Below are 14381 nucleotides of genomic sequence, written 5' to 3' on the forward strand. Positions count from 1 at the left end.
AATCACTCCTTATTCTGGGCCTCCCATACCCAGTCATACATTCCACCAGTACAGCACCTGTTGCAGTGCATGTTAGTTACAGACACATCTGTCTTTTTAGTTGCAAAGCTCTTTGAAAGCAGGAATCATTTCCTTTTGACCTTTGTACTCTGAATGGTGGCAGAGAGACTGGTATAGAATAGATGCTTGATATTTGTTAAATGGAGGAACAAATGAATAAGTTCACAGATGAAAGTTCCAAAACTTTTATTTGTTTTCCTTCATAGGATAAAATCCATACCTCATACTTATCTTCTACCACTCCTCAATATAAACTTTTTTCTTCCCACTGGAGCAGAATGACCTACATTGACCTACACATTCTCACCTCTAGGCCTTTAACAACACTGAAGCCCTGGAGTAGAACATCCTTATAAACCCGCTCTACCTCTGAAAATGGCAACCCCAAATTTTAAGGCCTCGTTCAAATCGAACTCCTTTATTTTGACTTCCTAAACGTTATCCCCAGCTTTCATCTCTAAACTCCTACTATACTTGTGATCTGTAATATCTACATGACACTTAATCACCTGTTGCAATGAATTGTATTTAATTTGCTTTTTCTGGGAGCCTATGTGCCAAAGGGCAACCCTTCTTTTTATGGAATAAGTGGGAGTAAGAGTGGCTCAAGGAAACACAGCTAGTCAGTGAGAAACCTAGGAACGGAACAATTTAAGAAGACACTGAGGGTAGGGACTTCTTAGAAGATTGGGTAAAATAGCAAAGAAACAAAAACCCTAGTAAGAGATCAGTGTAATGAGACATCTTGCTCAGCCACCGCAGTCTTTTTCTACTCGTTGCCATTACAGTTTTCTTTTTGCCTCCATCCTCATCCTTTTTTGTCTCTGTTCAGAGACAGAATAGTAGATGAGAGCTTAGGCTCTGAACTATGCACGTGGAAATCTTACTCACCCATTAATAGCTATATGAGTAAGCAATTGCTTAACTAACCCCTTTAATCTGTTAATCAGTTCTCTTAGTTGACAAATGTCTTAATGTTGAACTATCTCCTAGGAGAAATCCTTCTCAGACATAATGTATTTCTGTAGGTTACGCTGTTGGCTTCAGTTGCTAATATTTTGCTTAGGATTTTCACATTTATATTTGCAAGTGAGAATTGCCTACATTTTTCTTATCCTGGGCTTGTCCAGTTTTGATAAAAAAGGTTAGCCTTATAAAACAAATTGTGCCATCTGCTTCACTCCCCATCCCCACTTTTTAAAATTTCCTGGAAGACTTTGTATAAAATAGAGATTATGGACTCCTTGAAAGTTAGGTAAACTTGGTGTAAAAATATGGATCAGTATCTTGGTGATGGAGGCCAGGTTGGGTAGAAGTGGGAAGAGAGTGGAAAAGTTTTGATTTCTGATTCTACTGTCTCATGTTCACCTCACACTTCCCCACTTCCTTTAAGATATTCTCTTTGTCTATGGTTTCCTGCAGTTTGAATATGACATGTGTAGGTATGGGTTTTTGGTATTTGTTTGTTTAGGTGGTTGGTCATACGGTATTTATCCTGCTTGGATTTCTCTGAACTTCTTGGATCTATGGTTTTGTGTCTGTCATTAATTTCGGAAAGTTCTCAACCATTATTACTTTAAATATTTCTTCTGCCCTGTTCTCTCTCTCTCTTCTGCTGCTCCTAAAAGAAACATTGCATCTTTTATACTGTCCCACAGTTCTTGGATGTTCTGCTTGCCTTTTTTCCCATTCTTTTTTCTCTTTACATTTCAGTTTTGGAAGTTTTATTGACTTACCTTCAAGTTCACCTATTCTTTCCTTTTGGCTATGTTAAATCTACCTATGAATCTATCAAAGGCATTCTTTGTTTCTATTACTGTTTTTTTTTTTTTTTAATTTCTGTCATTTCCTTTTGATTCTTTCTGAGAGTTTCCACCTCTCTGCTGACATTAACCACATGGGCTTGTATCTTATCTATTTTTTTCACTAGAGCCTTTAACATATTAACCATAATTATTTTAAAATCTCTGATCATGACAAAATCCATGTCATTTCTGGGTCTGGTTCTGATGATCGTTTTGTCTCTTCAGACTGTGCATATGTGTGTGTGTATGAGAGACAGAATTTTTTCTTGCCTTTTGGTATGACTAGTAATTTCTTACTGAAAGCAAGACATGTCCTATAGGATAGTTACTGAAATAAATAGGACTTTAGTGTGAGAATTTATACTAATCTGGCTAGGAGATAAGCTGTGTTTAATGTTTGGTGTAGCTATTGGTACCCAAGGCTTCAAATCCCTATAGTGGGCTTCTGTGTTCCCCCTCTCTTAGCTTTTGGGTTTCCCTTTTTATTGCTTCTCAGAAAGAACCTGTGTTTTGCAGCCTCTTTGGCTCTACCCCACTGTTATTATTAGTGGAAGCTTGTTAGTGTAATGGTAGGATGTGGCGGAGAGGAGTGTTCTCAGATCCTCACTTAAGTCTCAGTCTTAGTGAGCTTGTGTCTCAGGGGTGTGGCTTTCAGAAGTGTTTTGTCCCTCTCCAGGAGAAGAGCCTTATTTCTCAGCTCCCGGGCTATAACATTCCCAGTCTATTTCCTTAAAGCTCCCTCCCCTGTTGACTATGGCTTTTATTTATTTACATTTCCCTTAGGTGAGAGGAAAGGCTTGGAGGCAGCTGTGGTGGAGCCAGTTCCCTTCCCTCAGCTGGGATAAGGTTTTAGAATTGCCCTCTAGAGAAGTCCTTCCCCCTTGAGAGTAGACCTTTGTTAGGGAGAAGAATCTGAGAGGGTTTCCTTTATTTCATCCCATCTCCTTTCCCAGAGCCAGGACGGGAGCTTTCTTGTATCCTCCTCCTGAGCACTGGGCAGGTTCCAAAGGTAAAGCTTGTGAAAATGTGGTGACCTACACATTCTCCTGGGTCTATTTCAGCTCCCAGGAGCTTCTCAATCTCCCACTTGTCTACACTCAGCCACTAGGAATTCGTCAAAATTTCTATCAAAATGTTCCTACCAGCTTATAGCACTTACTGGTTGGTTTCTGTTCCAGGTAACCAAATTCCAAAAAAAGTCAGTTTCCAGTTTGATCAGGTTTGTTGCTGTTGATGTGTATAAGAATGCTGGCTGCCATGTCAGTAAACAAAGGAAACTGCAGCTATCAGCTACTACAGCTGCCCCCAAAGGTAAGCCCTGAGGGAACTCAGGATGGAAACAGAATGCCTGCCATCAGGCCATCAGACACTGCAGCCGCTCCCCCATGGTGCACCCTGAGAAAACTCAGGATGAGAAGCACAGGATACTGGCCCCAGATAGCTGAGATGCATATCAAAGGAATGATTTCAGTGAGCCCAGACTCTTGCATCTTCCCATACATAGAAAAGCGCTAAATACCTTAACTTCAGATATCTGGTTTTCTTTCATTAGCAGTAATCTTTTGATGTTCCAACTACCTGGTCTTTGTTGCAAAAACTCCTATATATCCTGGCTCCCCCCTTACCTCTTCGGAGCAGTCCCTCAGAACTATCTAAGATGCTGTGTCCAAGGCTTAAGTCCTCAGTTTTGCCTGCAGAATAAAATGTAACTCTCAACTTTTAGCTTGTGCATATTTTTTCAATTGACATTGTAATGTTGGGGGTAACAATATCCAAGCTCTTTGCATCTCAGAGCTGGAGCTAGAAGTCTCCTTTTTATGGTTTTAATCTTTTCGGGTTTTCTATTTCTTTTTGGGTCAGTTTCAGTAATCTATATATTTTCTGGAATTTTGTGCATTTGATTTAGATTTTTAAAAGTACTGGCACATAGTTGTTCATGTCATTCTCTTTGTGAGCGTATGCACATACACAAATTTTTAAATTTCTAATAACCCTGTAAATAAGCATTCTTTTGAATATTACCGATTTTTGTTTCCTCTCATTTGTTGATCGTATCAATTTTCATTGTTTTATCATATATTATACTTAATTTCTACTTTTATCTTCCCTCTATTTGGCTGTTTCATCCTATTGTTATTTATCTGGCATTTAAATGTCCAAGTCTCAGTTTCTTTGGGAAGAAAACTACATGGAGAGTACTTTTCTCATAGAGATGTTTGTAAGAAAATGCACATCTGACAAAGAATAAGTAATGCACAAATGTAAGATGATATGACCGTTGACTGCCAACCCACAATACTTTTCATTTCAGACATCTTTATTTTAAATTCTTCCATAATCTGGTTCATGTACGGTGCTTACCATTTCTTACCAACCTTATCTTCTGAGCATTAGATCTGTTTGTTGAGCACTGTGATCTGCAGACAAAACACTTAAAAGAGCACAATCAAAGTCAAAGCATATTCCTTGTGTGGATAAGCGATCCAAGGCTAAGACAGTTACAAAGAAAACGTCTCTGAGTTGTTTCAAGCCAGGCTGCAGATCTCCTGTGTATTTCTTTGGCTTTATCTCACTGAGTTCATAAAAACACCACTTGACATTTCCTAGTAAATACCTAGTGAAGATACGTATCTGCCTTTTCAAAAGTTCAGCTTAAACCCATTTTGCTAGATAAAAATACTGACACAAGCAAAAAGTCACCTACAACAGTAGAGAAAGCTCTTTCACTGTGAAGTATGCATTCTCTTCCTTACAATCTCAGAGGTGCTAAGGAAGAGCCAAGAGGAGCCAATAATCTGAGATAAGAGCATACATCCCAAGTCCATCCCAAGAGCATCCTTGAAGCAGAGCGGGCACAAAGAAACACATCTATCAAGCTCATTTCTTTCTCCATATTGTTTCACTTTTAATGTGTCTCCTATTGGCTGGTATATGGTCAGGCCACTCACAGTGGCTGTTCTCTTGCTCTCTGTACATCCCCTGCTTGACCAGTGCCTGCTTCACCTACACCCTACTCACCTGCCTACATACTTGCCCCCGCCCCAGGTAGTGACTGTTCTTATCAAAGGGGCAGTAAGGGGCCTGTCCCCTCTGCTAGTTTCCCTGGTAACCAATGAGCCAACTGGATGTCAATTCCCCCTATAACTGACCATCTCCCCCTTCCCCTGGGAGCGAAAACTGTAGCCACATCCTGCCCACCATCCACAGCAGACAGTGGGGTGTCGCTTCAGACATGTAAGCTCCCCACTGTCCATTAAACCACTGATGTCTCTATCGCTGACTCCCGGCTTTTTCTTTGGTCTTAAAGCTGGGCAAGTGCAGGCCTTGTAGGCCTGCGGGGTGCAGCCCAACTGCTGGGTTCTGCTTTCCCAGCCACATGTCCTGTATCTGTGGTAGAGGTACAGATGGGGAGGGCTGCAGAAGATTTAGACAAGAGTCCCCTGAACGGAGAACTGATTCATGTAAGTGGTCATCAAAATGTAAAAGCTCCCTAATCTACCACCACTTAACCAACTCACCAAATCAACCACTGCTCTAGATTCCTTCGGTAAAATATGAACCCACACCCATGGCTAGACTGAAGGGTTTTAGCCAGTAGGCCCTTCTCCGTGATATCTTCTCTTCTACCCACACCAACTGGGCTGTTAGGCTCACTGAGAATGAGCTGGGTTTGTGCCCTAAACAATATATGCCAGCTTTACTTGTTAACAACGTTGTATAATTTAAGCAAATATTATTGCATAAGCTAATAAAATATGAGTGTGAACAAAAAGAAAATTAAGTTGAATGAGAATTGATTTTTGTTAAATTAGCCATCAAATTAGACGTGAGCAAGACCATTGTGAAAGTTTCCAGGAAAATAGTTAACTATTTTCTACATCAGTAGAGAAAGCTTTACTCAGAATTCTACACTCAGATTGCTCTGTGTTTTAAATTCTCACTTCGTTATTTTGAAAAAACCCTCCAAAAGGAAACTGTAAGTGATACGGACTTTACGCAAGAAAAATGACGTGAAACATCAACCATGGGACTCTTTTTTTTTTTTTTTTAAAGATCCCCTTTTTAAATTTTTTTTAAAAATTTATTTATTTATTTTTGGCTGTGTTGGGTCTTCGTTTCTGTGCGAGGGCTTTTCTCTAGTTGCGGCAAGCGGGGGCCACTCTTCATCGCGGTGCGCGGGCCTCTCACTATCGCGGCCTCTCTTGTTGCGGAGCACAGGCTCCAGACGTGCAGGCTCAGTAGTTGTGGCTCACGGGCCTAGTTGCTCCGCGGCATGTGGGATCTTCCCAGACCAGGGCACGAACCCGTGTCCCCTGCATTAGCAGGCGGATTCTCAACCACTGCGCCACCAGGGAAGCCCCAACCATGGGACTCTTAAGACAACAACAGCAGCAGTAACAAACACAACTCTTGGTCCAACATTAAAAGACTGGAGAATAAATGAATAATTTATATCTTGTATGGTATGTGTATATAATTGTTAATAGTCTGAATTTTTTGATTAACTACAGATCTTGATCACGTCAGACATAATGGATTCTGTGTAGTTTCACCAAGCAGATTAAAAGGTACTGCCCCTAATTTCCCTCTCATTTTCACTTCGTTTTTTATTACATTTAACTTACCAAGTATCTCATTATATTTTCTTCTTAATTTTCACTACAATCCTGTAATGTAGGGATTATAATCTCTATTTTTAATAGGAGGAAACTGAAGATCAGAGAAGCCAGGTTCAAACTCAGAACCACTGTCCCAAACACTGTTTCAAACTTACATGAAATTAATTTTGTGAGAAATAAGCAACATTTTTAATAAAAGAAGAGAATAGGGGCTTCCCTGGTGGCGCAGTGGTTGAGAATCTGCCTGCCAATGCAGGGGGCACGGGTTCGAGCCCTGGTCTGGGAAGATCCCACATGCCGTGGAGCAACTAGGCCCGTGAGCCACAACTACTGAGCCTGCGCGTCTGGAGCCTGTGCTCTGCAACAAGAGAGGCCGCGATAGTGAGAGGCCCGCGCATCGCGATGAAGAGTGGCCCCCACTTGCTGCAAGTAGAGAAAGCCCTCGCACAGAAACGAAGACCCAACACAGCCAAAAATAAAATAAAATCAATTAATTAATTAAAAAATAAAAAAAAGAAGAGAAGAGATATTAAAACATTATTTTAAGGGTTGGTGTTTATGATGGGTTGAATTGTGTCCCCCCAAAAAAGATACAGTGGCATCCTAATTGGGGGTATCTCCCACTCCAGTTCCTCAGAAAGTGACCTTATTTGGATATAAGGTCTTTACAGAGGTAGCCAAGTTAAAATGAAATTATTAGGGTGAGTCTTAAACCAATACGACTGGTGTCCTAATGAAAAAGGGAAATCTCACCAGGGACAGAACACACACAGAAGGAAGACGATGCAAAGACACGCAGGGAGAAGACAGCCAGGTGACTGCAGTGATGCATCTACAAGCCAAGGACACCAAAGATTGTCACAAAACCCCAGAAGCCAGGAAGAGGCAAGGAAGGATTCTCCCTTAGAGTCATCAGAAAGAACGTGGCCCAAACCAAACTTGATCTCAGACTCTGGCCTCCAGAAGTAAGACAATAAATTCCTGTTATTTTAAGCTACCCAGGTTGGGGTACACTGTTACAGTAGCCCTAGGAAACTAACACAATACTGTTTTGAGAAAGTCTCTGTAGAGTCCCTTTGGAGCGTGTGCTTATGTGTATATGGATGTATATTCTGGTTCACAATGTAAAATTTAATTCCTACCGTGGATTGTGGCCAAAAAAAGTTTGTGAAACAGTGTACCATAACACAGGCAAATATACTATCACTGAAATCTATCTGGGCAATCTCCTTAAGACAGGAGGAAGGAAAAAAAAAATTCTGGGGAAAAAAAAAAGAAAGATGGAGCGTTTGTAGGGTGGGGAATGGAGGGAGGTTCCAGCTTTTCTGGGAAGATGGGCAGGGAGAGCAGTACAATTAAATAGAGTAGCTGTTGGTCAGGGTAATATACTGTATGAAACTGGCCATGCAACTTGCAAGAGAAGACAAAAATAGCTGTTTCTGGCAGGTATTTAGGGAAAAGGTTTTTGCCAATCCACTTTGCATACGTAAAAATGATTTAACCCAGCCCAAGCTTCAAAAGAAACTGTGAGGCCTGTTAATGATGTTGGGAACTCCATCCAGACAGGGAGAAAATCAGAGTAATGGAAAAGCAGACCTTCAGGGACCCATGCGCTGTTGACAGGAGACGGCAGAAGATGGCTTAATATTCTAACACAATTAAACTAATTCCCTTTAAGCTTCCTTCACATACCATAAACAAGATCTCCCGATCCCTCAGAAATTAACTTTTCACATCTGGGCAAATGTATTGCTTAATGCCCAAATCCCCAAAATTCCAAGTTCTTTTTTTTTTTTTTTTAACAGAGGGCAAAACAAAAACCACTTTGTAAACAGTTTTAGGCTTGCTATTGTAATGCACATTGTGACACAAATTATGTGGCACAAAATTCCTATAACGTACCATCATATTATCATCAACGGAGAAAAACTGCATTATTACCAAATCTCATGTATGTATAAATGTACGTAGTCAATTAGGGTGTCAAAGGGACAACAAAAGGAAACCCAATGACGTATTCTGTTACCAGAACAGGAGGGTGAGATGGGGCAGCCTAGCATGATTTACTCGTGAGCTGCAGTTGCGCATCTGATCACTGTATTTGCATAGCATCCTGGGCTGGGGAAGCCGCCGATTCATACACACCTCAGTACCCATTACCCACTGGCAGCAAACCATCCTACGATGCTATCCCTCCGTGTAAACCAGATCTCCCACTCCCAGGTCAGATTCAAACAGGCTGGGACCTGGGACCTGGGACCTTGGACCCTTTGCTGCAGTGCTGCAATGCTTACACCTGGACAAACGTCTCCTTGAGCAACAAAATACAAAGAAACTATGAGAGATTAAAAACAACTGCACGCATGCGCGGCTGGGGCAAATTATGGACAAGATACAAAGAGACCAAAAATCCAACTGCCACTTCTGAAGAGCTGGGAGCAAAAACAGGGTGCTGGGAGCAAACGCAGGGTACTGTGCATGCCCCCTGCACACAACACCACCAAAGGAGTGGGTAAAGCACCTAAGCCACCCCTCCAGCCCGACCCCTGGACACACCCCTACCCTCACCCCATATAAGGAACCAGCTCGCCCCCCCTTCTTGGAGAGCCAGCAAGGGAAACTGTTACTTGTTTTTGCTCCCTCCAGCTGCAGCAGGAACCCCAATAAAGCCTTGCCTGAATTTCTTGTCTGGCCTCTTATCAATTTCTATTGATTAAGGGAAGGTCAAGAACCGTGATCAGGATCAAGATGAGAACAAGCAGATATGGACCTTTAAATTCTGCCCTTCTGGCCCCTATAAAATACCTGCATAGGAGGTAGCAGGGCAGCAGAGCAAGTAAGGCCACAAAGGTTTAGATAAGGAAACAAATCACTCACAGGGTAACACTTTACTCAGTAGCTCCCCATCTCTGGTTCCTCAGGAATAAGGTGGATTTACGATCATACTCATCTCACAGAGTTTTTGAGAATTAAATGAGATAGTAACTGTAAAATGCCTGGCTCACAGATGGGCTCAGATTTATTATATGCATCTTTGATTTAAACTTACCCTTCTACGTGAGGGAAGCTATCACCCAGTCCTTCTATAAACGTTTCAGTGTCCTGAATGGGCTGGGGACTGAGTAGGCATCAGGGTGGGATGGCTGTTAGGGAAGGGAGAGGGGGGAAGGATACAAGGGTGAAAAAGCTAGTTTCCCTGAGCTGGACAGGCTCAACATCTACAGAGAGAGACACCCAGACAAGTGTACACCACAGTACAGTTGGTTAAATATTACTGGGGGTCAGGGATGCCCAAGACCAGAGAAGGTGACACTGAACCCGGGTTACAGGGATGCGGAGTAAGGAGCAAAAAGAAGGCATGAAAAAAAAAGTGTGTCTTTATAAAACGGCAAGAAATGTGGTGAAATGTGGTGAAACTGGAATGCAGGACTCTTAGACAATGGTAAGAGAGAAAACTAGTAAGAAAGACCTGGGCGTACAGTCTCATTTTGTAAATACAAATGAGCAAAAAGGTGCCCATATATAGAAGGGGACTGAGAGTCAATCAGATGGGCTGCAATATTTCAACAAATATTTACTGAGCACCCAGTAAGTGATCGGTGTGACCCAAATGCTGAATAATGTCAATACTGTCAAACAATTCAAGTGTCTATTTAAACACTAAGTCTCTTCGTTTTACAGAAAGACAGAACAAGAAATCAGTAAAGGAGGATCAAAAGGAGGATATATCTAGGGAAACTGTAGAGAAAAAGTATTTATAACTACTGAAAATATTTAATTAATAGTCTTAAACTGAAAAAAAAAAAGGTTATTTATAGCACTCTTAACCGGGTTAGAAAGGATTTGGGGTTCAGGTATTCATTCAGCAAATACTCAATACCTGCTATGTGCCAGGCATTCTTCCAGCCAATGGACGAGGCAGAAAAACAAAACAGACAAACATCCCTGCCCTAACGGAAGCTGAATTCTAGGGATATAGTTAATGTGTTCTAATTTGAAAAGTTAGAGAGAAGTAGGAAAATATTAAAAACTTTTAACCTCTTTAAAGATTCCAATAGCCTCCATATGTGTGTAGATAGATTCAAATGCTTTATGACATGTATATTAAGGAAAAATATTAATTTCCTATTAATTGTGGAAACTCAGGAAAGATTGTGACTCTAATTTGGGATAAAAGAGTTTTCTGCTTTAATTCTTGTATATAGATCATTCGATAAAAGTTTAAATTTTTATAATCTGTTGGTGACTTAACCATACTGTAATGCCTCCTAAATAAATCTTATTTGTCAATATTATTCTTTCTCTGAGTGATTTATTGAGTACCTCCTCAGGGCTCAACGTCGTAGCGGGTTCCTAGGAGTAGAAAAGAAAAACATGAGTAGCCCTATTTTTAATAGGTTCATCACTTCTTTAGGAGGAAGAGGGGGGTAGAAAATAAAACATATACTTTGAAACAACTAGAAAGCAATCAATTCTTGAGATATTGCAAGGTAGCACATCAATAGCATACAACATTCATGTGTTAGTGCCAATAGAAAGTGGGACACTCCCCAACCAGAAGTTAAGACACTTTTTCCTGCCACTTAGGAAAACAACTGCTTCATGCTATTCTGTTTAATGATGCTTCTCACTAACAACAAGCCAGTAGATTAGGCCTTGGAAAAATACTGCGCTCTTTGTAATTAATTAATCCATTCATTACACTGTCAATCACTGTGGATCAGAAGTAAATTCAACATTATTTTTAATACCTATTGTTTCTGAAATCAAAATTACAAAGTATCCCACCACTTCCCTTCAGCTATCAAAGCCAAGCACAAGCTGTGCTTATCCCAACCGAGATGCCGGTCGTTGATCTATGATGCCTCACCCCTAAAAGACCTGGGGATGCGGGTCTTACTGCTGATGAGAACATATGGTTTGGGTAGTTTGGCAGGAGAAATCCTGGCGGAAGAGTCTCAGAGCATCAGCAGATGCTGCCATAGCGCAGGCATCCAAATGGTGGCATAATTGCCGCTGCTGCTTTGATGCCACATGTTTCACTGTGATGACAGCAATGCCTTCCTCGAGAAGCTGGTGGCAAAACAGAACCCCTCCCCAATCCCCACAGGCAGAGACACAGGAGTGTGAACAAACACACTCATGCCCCACATGCACACACGTGCACACAAAATCAGGTGAAGTTGGCCTTCCGTGGGTCTCTTTCATTTGTCTCTGATGGTGTAAAGCCAGCTGGAAAGGGAATGGCAACTAGAGAACTATTCTGTTCTTCGCTTACATAACTCTGACATTTAGGTTCCATTCAGAAAACAGGGAGTCACCACCAGCTTTCCACCCAACACGCAGTCAAGGAAAAGATGGCCTGTTAGCAACTCAGAGATGGGATCAGGGTCCCCTGGTCTCCCTGGCAGTCTGAGGCACTGCCAGGTCCCGAATGCTGTCACAAATTGCTCAGATTCGTCTTCATCAGACTCATTCAATTGGTCAACAAATCCTTACTGATCACCCGCTATGGGGGTGAAGGGGAGGGGACTTCAAGAGTCACAACCACAAAATAGCGGAGGGGTGCTGTGCAGCATCCTCCTTCCATACTTGCTCATCACTTTCTGCCATTCATTCCACCTTGACCGAGCAGGGACAGTCTAGAGTGTAGAGACGCTGCGGGGCGGGCAGCACACTGAGTCCCAAAGAGAAAACACCATCAGCCAAGTGGCTAGGGAGGAGCACAGCCGAGGCAGAGGAAGCAGTTCTTGAGCCAGGCAGAAATTTGTTCTTGTGCGTCAAATAGTCCAAGCTCTTCCTCTTCATCTGTTAAATAAGAGAATGTGAGGAAAGAACCTGGGGCTCAATAATTCATAGCCATCACTGTCATTACTCTGGTTGTATTAATCATAACAATAACAGCAACATTTGCAGATGCTTGGAGGTAAGAAAACATATGGAACATTCTGGAAAATTAACATGGTTCAATTTGGCTGAAGTAAAATGTGTATTTGTGTACATGTGTGTGAGAGAAAAAGAGAGGAAGACGTGAGGAGAGAGAAGGAGAAAGAGAGAATAGATGGATTATCTGATAGTAGATGTCAAAGTTACTTCCAACTTGAGCATGATGCTAAACTGCTGAATTCCAATGGAATGGACACAACTGAGCATTCCAGGCAACCATCACCACTCCACTGGACAGCAGAATAACTTCTGGGCACTATGAACAGAACCCTAGGACACATATCCTATCTATCTCAAAGAATTGTTGATGTTAATGAACCCCATCCCTAACTCTGAGGTGCCAAGAAAAACTCCAGAAAGGACAGTAGAAGTAAGTGCATGGAAAGACGGCCACTGTCATGCTAATTTAGATAAATCTCCAAGTTGGAGGGAGTAAATGATCTAAAAGCACAAAACTGCCGAGCTGTCTATTTTGAATGTCAAACATTTGTGCAGTGTCCATTTGTCTCTAACTGAATGAAAAGCAGACAAATTAATGAGGTGACAGAACACAGAGCTAAACCACATATAAATAAGAACTCACAGTAAAGCATACAAATTGTCCTCCCTCGACACCGGAACAAAGTTACTCTGAAGAAGCGAGGGGAAGAAAAACATTATGCATGGGGATCTTGTACAAAGCACAGATCCAGGAGCTAAGATGTCAAGATAAAGAACCATTTGCCTACAGCCTTGGGGCCTAAGCTTATGGGTGATTGACACTGATTTCACTTTTCAGTCAGAATAAAAATTAGGAGAATGAGGGGCCACACAGCTTGGGAATGACTAGGCTAGAAAACCTTTTGGGGGACAGGGGTGTTACACTCATTGGCAAGGCTGCAGGAACACTTAGGGATCTTCAACTGTCTGACTCCAGACTCCAAGCATTATCAAGGATGCTAGCTAGCCCCAACCTGCACCTACAGGCTAAAGGACAGCTTGGAACAGTTGGAAGAACACGAGATTTTTGTCTCTGGCAGACAAACCCAGAGTTCACATCTGCTGGGTTCTACCTCTTTCCAGTTATGTAGCCTCAGGCCAATTTATTTAGCCTCTCTGGAGCTGTTTTTGAATATTAAGTGGGTCATTCGTACGTCCGTGCAAAATGCTTAGTAGAGCATTTCATCAAGCCACTATGAAGATCAATAAACAAACACACAAAAGATAGCCTCAGTGAGTCCCCAGCCTCAGTGACTCCTTCAGCCCACAGGCTGAAGTCTGAACTCTAATCTCGTATTCAAGGCCCCCGATGCCAGATTCTAGCCCCAACCTGTAACTACAGGATTTAAGTACATCCACAACACTTATGCTTTTCCACGGCCATGCACTCTGATCCCCTCCTTGAAGGCTTCTCCTACCCTCTCACTTCCCAGGTCCTACTCATCCTCAAGGTCCAGCTTTGGTCCCACCTGCTCCTGGAAACCATCGTAGAGTGTCTTCACTTCTTTCAAAATATAGTCAGTCCTACCCAGGTCAGAGCTTGGTTTCCTTTGCAAGGCTTTGAGTATCCTGGGTCATGAAAAGGGGAATGCCTAAACTGGGCAGTTCACATCAAGGTTCAGCAGAATCTCAGGAGGAAATATCTGATCTAGTGGGTGGTCCACCAGTAGCATGCAGACAGCGATCAATGAAGGCCTGATAAGCAGTGGTAAGCAACCACCGTGGTTCCTTGAGGTGACATACGGAGCCCATTCCAAAGGTGAAGGAGAGTAGGTTTTGGCTGAGCTCCCAGCCATGGCCATGGCCAGCATATGGCACACTCTCTACACTTGGTTTTGCTTGTCTCCTTGACCAGCCCAGGTCTGGTCCCATCACTGCAAGTCTCAGACCCCTCCTCCCTGCTCAAGTCCTAACTAACTCTCCTTCTCTACCAACCCAAGGATCCTCAGCTAGTCTTGGGAGAATCGAGTGG

General features: G+C 42.2%; 1 protein-coding gene across 3 annotated transcripts in view; it reads right to left on the reverse strand.

Annotated features, from left to right (window-relative positions):
• Nucleotides 1–14381, reverse strand: part of FAT3 (FAT atypical cadherin 3) — a 573936-nt gene that overhangs the window by 506460 nt on the left and 53095 nt on the right. The window lies entirely within an intron of this gene.

Source organism: Eubalaena glacialis, chromosome 10 (genome assembly GCF_028564815.1).
Source record: "Eubalaena glacialis isolate mEubGla1 chromosome 10, mEubGla1.1.hap2.+ XY, whole genome shotgun sequence".
In the NCBI taxonomy this organism is placed as follows: domain Eukaryota; kingdom Metazoa; phylum Chordata; class Mammalia; order Artiodactyla; family Balaenidae; genus Eubalaena; species Eubalaena glacialis.